Genomic DNA, 10,532 nt, shown 5'->3' on the forward strand with positions numbered 1-10,532 from the left:
TAGTTTTCTGAATATCTAGTTTATTTATGGTGGATAAATGTGTTTGCAATTGTCTGAAGTCTTATTCATCAACATATTATGTTTTTTTTTTAATTTGAAATGATGTACCCCAACAATGAATAACGTTAATATTTACGTAATTATTGAGTTCTAAATTCTAGTTTTGGGTTCAACTAATCTATCTATAGGTGACTAATGTATTTGCAGTTGACTAAAGACTTATTCATCAACAAATTATGTTTTTTTTTAATTTGAAATGATGTACCCCAACAATGAATATGTTAATATCAACGTATTTATTGACTTCTAAATTCTAGTTTTGCGTACAACTAATCTATCTATAGGTGACTAATGTATTTGCAATTGACTAAAGTCTTATTCATCAACTTAATATGTTTTTTTATAAATTTGAAATTATGTAACCCAAGACTAAAAAATGTTCATATAAGCGTTAATATTGAGTTCTAAATTCTAGTTTTCTGATCATGTAGTTTATGTATAGTGGATAAATGTATTTTCAATTGTCTGAAGTCTTATTCAACAACATATTATGTTTTTTTTTTAATTTGAAATGATGTACCCCAACAATGAAAAAGGTTAATACTAACGTAATAATTGAGTTCAAAATTCTAGTTTTCTGAATATCTAGTTTATTTATGGTGGATAAATGTATTTTCAATTGTCTGAAGTCTTATTTTACAACAACTTATGTTTTTTTTTTAATTTGAAATGATGTACCCCAACAATGAATATGTTAATATCAACGTATTAATTGACTTCTAAATTCTAGTTTTGCGTACAACTAATCTATCTAAAGGTGAGTAATGTATTTGCAATTGTCTGAAGTCTTATTCAACAACAACTTATGTGTTTTTTTTATTTGAAATGATTTACCCCATCAATGAAAAATATTAATACTAACGTAATAATTAAGTTCTAAATTCTAGTTTTGGGTTCAACTATTCTATCTATAGGTGACCAATGTATTTGCAATTGTCTGAAGTCTTATTCGTCAACAAATTATGTTTTTTTTTAATTTGAAATGATGTACTCCAACAATGAAAATGTTAATATCAACGTATTTATTGACTTCTAAATTCTAGTTTTTTGAACATCTAGTTAATTTATAGTGGATAAATGTATTTGCAATTGTCTGAAGTCTTATTCAACAACAACTTATGTTTTTTTTTTAATTTGAAATGATGTACCCCAACAATGAAAAATGTTAATACTAATGTAATAATTGAGTTCAAAATTTTAGTTTTCTGAATATCTAGTTTATTTATGGTGGATAAATGTATTTTCAATTGTCTGAAGTCTTATTTTACAACAACTTATGTTTTTTTTTTAATTTGAAATGATGTACCCCAACAATGAATATGTTAATGTCAACGTATTAATTGACTTCTAAATTCTAGTTTTGCGTACAACTAATCTATCTAAAGGTAAGTAATGTATTTGCAATTGTCTGAAGTCTTATTCAACAACAACTTATGTGTTTTTTTTATTTGAAATGATTTACCCCATCAATGAAAAATGTTAATACTAACGTAATAATTGATTCTAAATTCTAGTTTTTTGAATATCTAGTTTATGTATAGTGGATAGATGTGTTTGCAATCGTCTGAAGTCTTATTCATCAATATATTATGTTTTTTTTTTAATTTGAAATGATGTACCCCGACAATGAATAACGTTAATATTAACGTTATTATTGAGTTCTAAATTCTAGTTTTGGGTTCAACTAATCTATCTATAGGTGACTAATGTATTTGCAGTTGACTAAAGACTTATTCATCAACAAATTATGTTTTTTTTTAATTTGAAATGATGTACCCCAACAATGAATATGTTAATATCAACGTATTTATTGACTTCTAAATTCTAGTTTTGCGTACAACTAATCTATCTATAGGTGAGTAATGTATTTGCAATTGACTAAAGTCTTATTCATCAACTTAATATGTTTTTTATAAATTTGAAATTATGTAACCCAAGACTAAAAAATGTTCATATAAGCGTTAATATTGACTTCTAAATTCTAGTTTTCTGATCATGTAGTTTATGTATAGTGGATAAAAGTATTTTCAATTGTCTGAAGTCTTATTCAACAACAACTTATGTTTTTTTTTTAATTTGAAATGATAGACCCCAACAATGATTAATTTTAATTCTAACGTAATAATTGAGTTCTAAATTCTAGTTTTCTGAATATCTAGTTAATTTATGGTGGATAAATTTATTTTCAATTGTCTGAAGTCTTATTTAAAAACAACTTATGTTTTTTATTAAATTTGAAATGATGTACCCCAACAATGAATATGTTTATATCAACGTATTTATTGACTTCGAAATTCTAGTTTTGCGTACAACTAATCTATCTATAGGTGACTAATGTATTTGCAATTGACTAAAGTCTTATTCATCAACTTAATATGTTTTTTATAAATTTGAAATTATGTAACCCAAGACTAAAAAATGTTCATATAAGCGTTAATATTGAGTTCTAAATTCTAGTTTTCTGATCATGTAGTTTATGTATAGTAGATAAATGTATTTTCAATTGTCTGAAGTCTTATTCAACAACAACTTATGTTTTTTTTTTAATTTGAAATGACAGACCCCAACAATGATTAATTTTAATACTAACGTAATAATTGAGTTCAAAATTCTAGTTTTCTGAATATCTAGTTTATTTATGGTGGATAAATGTGTTTGCAATTGTCTGAAGTCTTATTCATCAACATATTATGTTTTTTTTTTAATTTGAAATGATGTACCCCAACAATGAATAACGTTAATATTTACGTAATTATTGAGTTCTAAATTCTAGTTTTGGGTTCAACTAATCTATCTATAGGTGACTAATGTATTTGCAGTTGACTAAAGACTTATTCATCAACAAATTATGTTTTTTTTTAATTTGAAATGATGTACCCCAACAATGAATATGTTAATATCAACGTATTTATTGACTTCTAAATTCTAGTTTTGCGTACAACTAATCTATCTATAGGTGACTAATGTATTTGCAATTGACTAAAGTCTTATTCATCAACTTAATATGTTTTTTTATAAATTTGAAATTATGTAACCCAAGACTAAAAAATGTTCATATAAGCGTTAATATTGAGTTCTAAATTCTAGTTTTCTGATCATGTAGTTTATGTATAGTGGATAAATGTATTTTCAATTGTCTGAAGTCTTATTCAACAACATATTATGTTTTTTTTTTAATTTGAAATGATGTACCCCAACAATGAAAAAGGTTAATACTAACGTAATAATTGAGTTCAAAATTCTAGTTTTCTGAATATCTAGTTTATTTATGGTGGATAAATGTATTTTCAATTGTCTGAAGTCTTATTTTACAACAACTTATGTTTTTTTTTTAATTTGAAATGATGTACCCCAACAATGAATATGTTAATATCAACGTATTAATTGACTTCTAAATTCTAGTTTTGCGTACAACTAATCTATCTAAAGGTGAGTAATGTATTTGCAATTGTCTGAAGTCTTATTCAACAACAACTTATGTGTTTTTTTTATTTGAAATGATTTACCCCATAAATGAAAAATATTAATACTAACGTAATAATTAAGTTCTAAATTCTTATTTTGGGTTCAACTATTCTATCTATAGGTGACCAATGTATTTGCAATTGTCTGAAGTCTTATTCGTCAACAAATTATGTTTTTTTTTAATTTGAAATGATGTACTCCAACAATGAAAATGTTAATATCAACGTATTTATTGACTTCTAAATTCTAGTTTTCTGATCATCTAGTTTATGTATAGTGGATAAATGTGTTTGCAATTGTCTGAAGCCTTATTCGTCAACAAATTATGTTTTTTTTTCAATTTGAAATGATATACCCCAACAATGAAAATGTTAATATCAACGTATTTATTGACTTCTAAATTCTAGTTTTTTGAACATCTAGTTAATTTATAGTGGATAAATGTATTTGCAATTGTCTGAAGTCTTAATCAACAACAATTTATGTTTTTTTTTTTTAATTTGAAATGATGTACCCCAACAATGAATATGTTAATATCAACGTATTTATTGACTTCTAAATTCTAGTTTTCTGATCATCTAGTTTATGTAAAGTGGATAAATGTATTTGCAATTGTTTGAAGTCTTATTCAACAACAACTTATGTTTTTTTTTTAATTTGAAATGATGTACCCCAACAATGAAAAATGTTAATACTAATGTAATAATTGAGTTCAAAATTCTAGTTTTCTGAATATCTAGTTTATTTATGGTGGATAAATGTATTTTCAATTGTCTGAAGTCTTATTTTACAACAACTTATGTTTTTTTTTTAATTTGAAATGATGTACCCCAACAATGAATATGTTAATGTCAACGTATTAATTGACTTCTAAATTCTAGTTTTGCGTACAACTAATCTATCTAAAGGTAAGTAATGTATTTGCAATTGTCTGAAGTCTTATTCAACAACAACTTATGTGTTTTTTTTATTTGAAATGATTTACCCCATCAATGAAAAATGTTAATACTAACGTAATAATTGATTCTAAATTCTAGTTTTTTGAATATCTAGTTTATGTATAGTGGATAGATGTGTTTGCAATCGTCTGAAGTCTTATTCATCAATATATTATGTTTTTTTTTTAATTTGAAATGATGTACCCCGACAATGAATAACGTTAATATTAACGTTATTATTGAGTTCTAAATTCTAGTTTTGGGTTCAACTAATCTATCTATAGGTGACTAATGTATTTGCAGTTGACTAAAGACTTATTCATCAACAAATTATGTTTTTTTTTAATTTGAAATGATGTACCCCAACAATGAATATGTTAATATCAACGTATTTATTGACTTCTAAATTCTAGTTTTGCGTACAACTAATCTATCTATAGGTGAGTAATGTATTTGCAATTGACTAAAGTCTTATTCATCAACTTAATATGTTTTTTATAAATTTGAAATTATGTAACCCAAGACTAAAAAATGTTCATATAAGCGTTAATATTGACTTCTAAATTCTAGTTTTCTGATCATGTAGTTTATGTATAGTGGATAAAAGTATTTTCAATTGTCTGAAGTCTTATTCAACAACAACTTATGTTTTTTTTTTAATTTGAAATGATAGACCCCAACAATGATGATTTTTAATTCTAACGTAATAATTGAGTTCTAAATTCTAGTTTTCTGAATATCTAGTTAATTTATGGTGGATAAATTTATTTTCAATTGTCTGAAGTCTTATTTAAAAACAACTTATGTTTTTTATTAAATTTGAAATGATATACCCCAACAATGAATATGTTTATATCAACGTATTTATTGACTTCTAAATTCTAGTTTTGCGTACAACTAATCTATCTATAGGTGACTAATGTATTTGCAATTGACTAAAGTCTTATTCATCAACTTAATATGTTTTTTATAAATTTGAAATTATGTAACCCAAGACTAAAAAATGTTCATATAAGCGTTAATATTGAGTTCTAAATTCTAGTTTTCTGATCATGTAGTTTATGTATAGTGGATAAATGTATTTTCAATTGTCTGCAGTCTTATTCAACAACAACTTATGTTTTTTTTTAATTTGAAATGATGTACCCCAACAATGAAAATGTTAATATCAACGTATTTATTGACTTCTAAATTCTAGTTTTCTGATCATCTAGTTTATGTATAGTGGATAAATGTGTTTGCAATTGTCTGAAGTCTTATTCATCAACATATTATGTTTTTTTTTAATTTGAAATGATGTACCCCAACAATGAATAACGTTAATATTAACGTAATAATTAAGTTCTAAATTCTAGTTTTGGGTTCAACTATTCTATCTATAGGTGACCAATGTATTTGCAATTGTCTGAAGTCTTATTCGTCAACAAATTATGTTTTTTTTTAATTTGAAATGATGTACTCCAACAATGAAAATGTTAATATCAACGTATTTATTGACTTCTAACTTCTAGTTTTCTGATCATCTAGTTTATGTATAGTGGATAAATGTGTTTGCAATTGTCTGAAGCCTTATTCGTCAACAAATTATGTTTTTTTTTCAATTTGAAATGATATACCCCAACAATGAAAATGTTAATATCAACGTATTTATTGACTTCTAAATTCTAGTTTTTTGAACATCTAGTTTATGTAAAGTGGATAAATGTATTTGCAATTGTTTGAAGTCTTATTCAACAACAACTTATGTTTTTTTTTTTATTTGAAATGATGTACCCCAACAATGAAAAATGTTAATACTAACGTAATAATTGAGTTCAAAATTCTAGTTTTGCGTACAACTAATCTATCTAAAGGTAAGTAATGTATTTGCAATTGTCTGAAGTCTTATTCAACAACAACTTATGTGTTTTTTTTATTTGAAATGATTTACCCTATCAATGAAAAATGTTAATACTAACGTAATAATTGATTCTAAATTCTAGTTTTTTGAATATCTAGTTTATGTATAGTGGATAAATGTGTTTGCAATTGTCTGAAGTCTTATTCATCAACAAATTATGTTTTTTTTTAATTTGAAATGATGTACTCCAACAATGAAAATGTTAATATCAACGTATTTATTGACTTCTAAATTCTAGTTTTCTGATCATCTAGTTTATGTATAGTGGATAAATGTGTTTGCAATTGTCTGAAGCCTTATTCGTCAACAAATTATGTTTTTTTTTCAATTTGAAATGATATACCCCAACAATGAAAATGTTAATATCAACGTATTTATTGACTTCTAAATTCTAGTTTTTTGAACATCTAGTTAATTTATAGTGGATAAATGTATTTGCAATTGTCTGAAGTCTTAATCAACAACAATTTATGTTTTTTTTTTTTAATTTGAAATGATGTACCCCAACAATGAATATGTTAATATCAACGTATTTATTGACTTCTAAATTCTAGTTTTCTGATCATCTAGTTTATGTAAAGTGGATAAATGTATTTGCAATTGTTTGAAGTCTTATTCAACAACAACTTATGTTTTTTTTTTAATTTGAAATGATGTACCCCAACAATGAAAAATGTTAATACTAATGTAATAATTGAGTTCAAAATTCTAGTTTTCTGAATATCTAGTTTATTTATGGTGGATAAATGTATTTTCAATTGTCTGAAGTCTTATTTTACAACAACTTATGTTTTTTTTTTAATTTGAAATGATGTACCCCAACAATGAATATGTTAATGTCAACGTATTAATTGACTTCTAAATTCTAGTTTTGCGTACAACTAATCTATCTAAAGGTAAGTAATGTATTTGCAATTGTCTGAAGTCTTATTCAACAACAACTTATGTGTTTTTTTTATTTGAAATGATTTACCCCATCAATGAAAAATGTTAATACTAACGTAATAATTGATTCTAAATTCTAGTTTTTTGAATATCTAGTTTATGTATAGTGGATAGATGTGTTTGCAATCGTCTGAAGTCTTATTCATCAATATATTATGTTTTTTTTTTTAATTTGAAATGATGTACCCCGACAATGAATAACGTTAATATTAACGTTATTATTGAGTTCTAAATTCTAGTTTTGGGTTCAACTAATCTATCTATAGGTGACTAATGTATTTGCAGTTGACTAAAGACTTATTCATCAACAAATTATGTTTTTTTTTAATTTGAAATGATGTACCCCAACAATGAATATGTTAATATCAACGTATTTATTGACTTCTAAATTCTAGTTTTGCGTACAACTAATCTATCTATAGGTGAGTAATGTATTTGCAATTGACTAAAGTCTTATTCATCAACTTAATATGTTTTTTATAAATTTGAAATTATGTAACCCAAGACTAAAAAATGTTCATATAAGCGTTAATATTGACTTCTAAATTCTAGTTTTCTGATCATGTAGTTTATGTATAGTGGATAAAAGTATTTTCAATTGTCTGAAGTCTTATTCAACAACAACTTATGTTTTTTTTTTAATTTGAAATGATAGACCCCAACAATGATGATTTTTAATTCTAACGTAATAATTGAGTTCTAAATTCTAGTTTTCTGAATATCTAGTTAATTTATGGTGGATAAATTTATTTTCAATTGTCTGAAGTCTTATTTAAAAACAACTTATGTTTTTTATTAAATTTGAAATGATATACCCCAACAATGAATATGTTTATATCAACGTATTTATTGACTTCTAAATTCTAGTTTTGCGTACAACTAATCTATCTATAGGTGACTAATGTATTTGCAATTGACTAAAGTCTTATTCATCAACTTAATATGTTTTTTATAAATTTGAAATTATGTAACCCAAGACTAAAAAATGTTCATATAAGCGTTAATATTGAGTTCTAAATTCTAGTTTTCTGATCATGTAGTTTATGTATAGTGGATAAATGTATTTTCAATTGTCTGCAGTCTTATTCAACAACAACTTATGTTTTTTTTTAATTTGAAATGATGTACCCCAACAATGAAAATGTTAATATCAACGTATTTATTGACTTCTAAATTCTAGTTTTCTGATCATCTAGTTTATGTATAGTGGATAAATGTGTTTGCAATTGTCTGAAGTCTTATTCATCAACATATTATGTTTTTTTTTAATTTGAAATGATGTACCCCAACAATGAATAACGTTAATATTAACGTAATAATTAAGTTCTAAATTCTAGTTTTGGGTTCAACTATTCTATCTATAGGTGACCAATGTATTTGCAATTGTCTGAAGTCTTATTCGTCAACAAATTATGTTTTTTTTTAATTTGAAATGATGTACTCCAACAATGAAAATGTTAATATCAACGTATTTATTGACTTCTAACTTCTAGTTTTCTGATCATCTAGTTTATGTATAGTGGATAAATGTGTTTGCAATTGTCTGAAGCCTTATTCGTCAACAAATTATGTTTTTTTTTCAATTTGAAATGATATACCCCAACAATGAAAATGTTAATATCAACGTATTTATTGACTTCTAAATTCTAGTTTTTTGAACATCTAGTTTATGTAAAGTGGATAAATGTATTTGCAATTGTTTGAAGTCTTATTCAACAACAACTTATGTTTTTTTTTTTATTTGAAATGATGTACCCCAACAATGAAAAATGTTAATACTAACGTAATAATTGAGTTCAAAATTCTAGTTTTGCGTACAACTAATCTATCTAAAGGTAAGTAATGTATTTGCAATTGTCTGAAGTCTTATTCAACAACAACTTATGTGTTTTTTTTATTTGAAATGATTTACCCTATCAATGAAAAATGTTAATACTAACGTAATAATTGATTCTAAATTCTAGTTTTTTGAATATCTAGTTTATGTATAGTGGATAAATGTGTTTGCAATTGTCTGAAGTCTTATTCATCAACATATTATGTTTTTTTTTTAATTTGAAATGATGTACCCCGACAATGAATAACGTTAATATTAACGTTATTATTGAGTTCTAAATTCTAGTTTTGGGTTCAACTAATCTATCTATAGGTGACTAATGTATTTGCAGTTGACTAAAGACTTATTCATCAACAAATTATGTTTTTTTTTAATTTGAAATGATGTACCCCAACAATGAATATGTTAATATCAACGTATTTATTGACTTCTAAATTCTAGTTTTGCGTACAACTAATCTATCTATAGGTGACTAATGTATTTGCAATTGACTAAAGTCTTATTCATCAACTTAATATGTTTTTTATAAATTTGAAATTATGTAACCCAAGACTAAAAAATGTTCATATAAGCGTTAATATTGACTTCTAAATTCTAGTTTTCTGATCATGTAGTTTATGTATAGTGGATAAAAGTATTTTCAATTGTCTGAAGTCTTATTCAACAACAACTTATGTTTTTTTTTTAATTTGAAATGATAGACCCCAACAATGATTAATTTTAATTCTAACGTAATAATTGAGTTCTAAATTCTAGTTTTCTGAATATCTAGTTAATTTATAATGGATAAATTTATTTTCAATTGTCTGAAGTCTTATTTAAAAACAACTTATGTTTTTTATTAAATTTGAAATGATGTACCCCAACAATGAACATGTTAATATCAACGTATTAATTGACTTCTAAATTCTAGTTTTGCGTACAACTAATCTATCTAAAGGTAAGTAATGTATTTGCAATTGTCTGAAGTCTTATTCAACAACAACTTATGTGTTTTTTTTATTTGAAATGATTTACCCCATCAATGAAAAATGTTAATACTAACGTAATAATTGATTCTAAATTCTAGTTTTTTGAATATCTAGTTTATGTATAGTGGATAAATGTGTTTGCAATTGTCTGAAGTCTTATTCATCAACATATTATGTTATTTTTTAATTTGAAATGATGTACCCCAACAATGAATAACGTTAATATTAACGAAATAATTAAGTTCTAAATTCTAGTTTTCTAAATTTTTTTTTTAAATTTAAGATTTTAAAATCTAATACAAGATTCCTCATAAGTTTGTCTAACTTTATCAAAAAAAAAATTTCTACAAGAAAGTCAAATTAAATTTTTATGAGCGTTTTAAATTCATATTTTTACAACATTAGATATTCACTCG

This window comes from Metopolophium dirhodum, unplaced genomic scaffold (assembly GCF_019925205.1).
Source record: "Metopolophium dirhodum isolate CAU unplaced genomic scaffold, ASM1992520v1 scaffold1, whole genome shotgun sequence".
Taxonomy (NCBI): Eukaryota; Metazoa; Arthropoda; class Insecta; order Hemiptera; family Aphididae; genus Metopolophium; species Metopolophium dirhodum.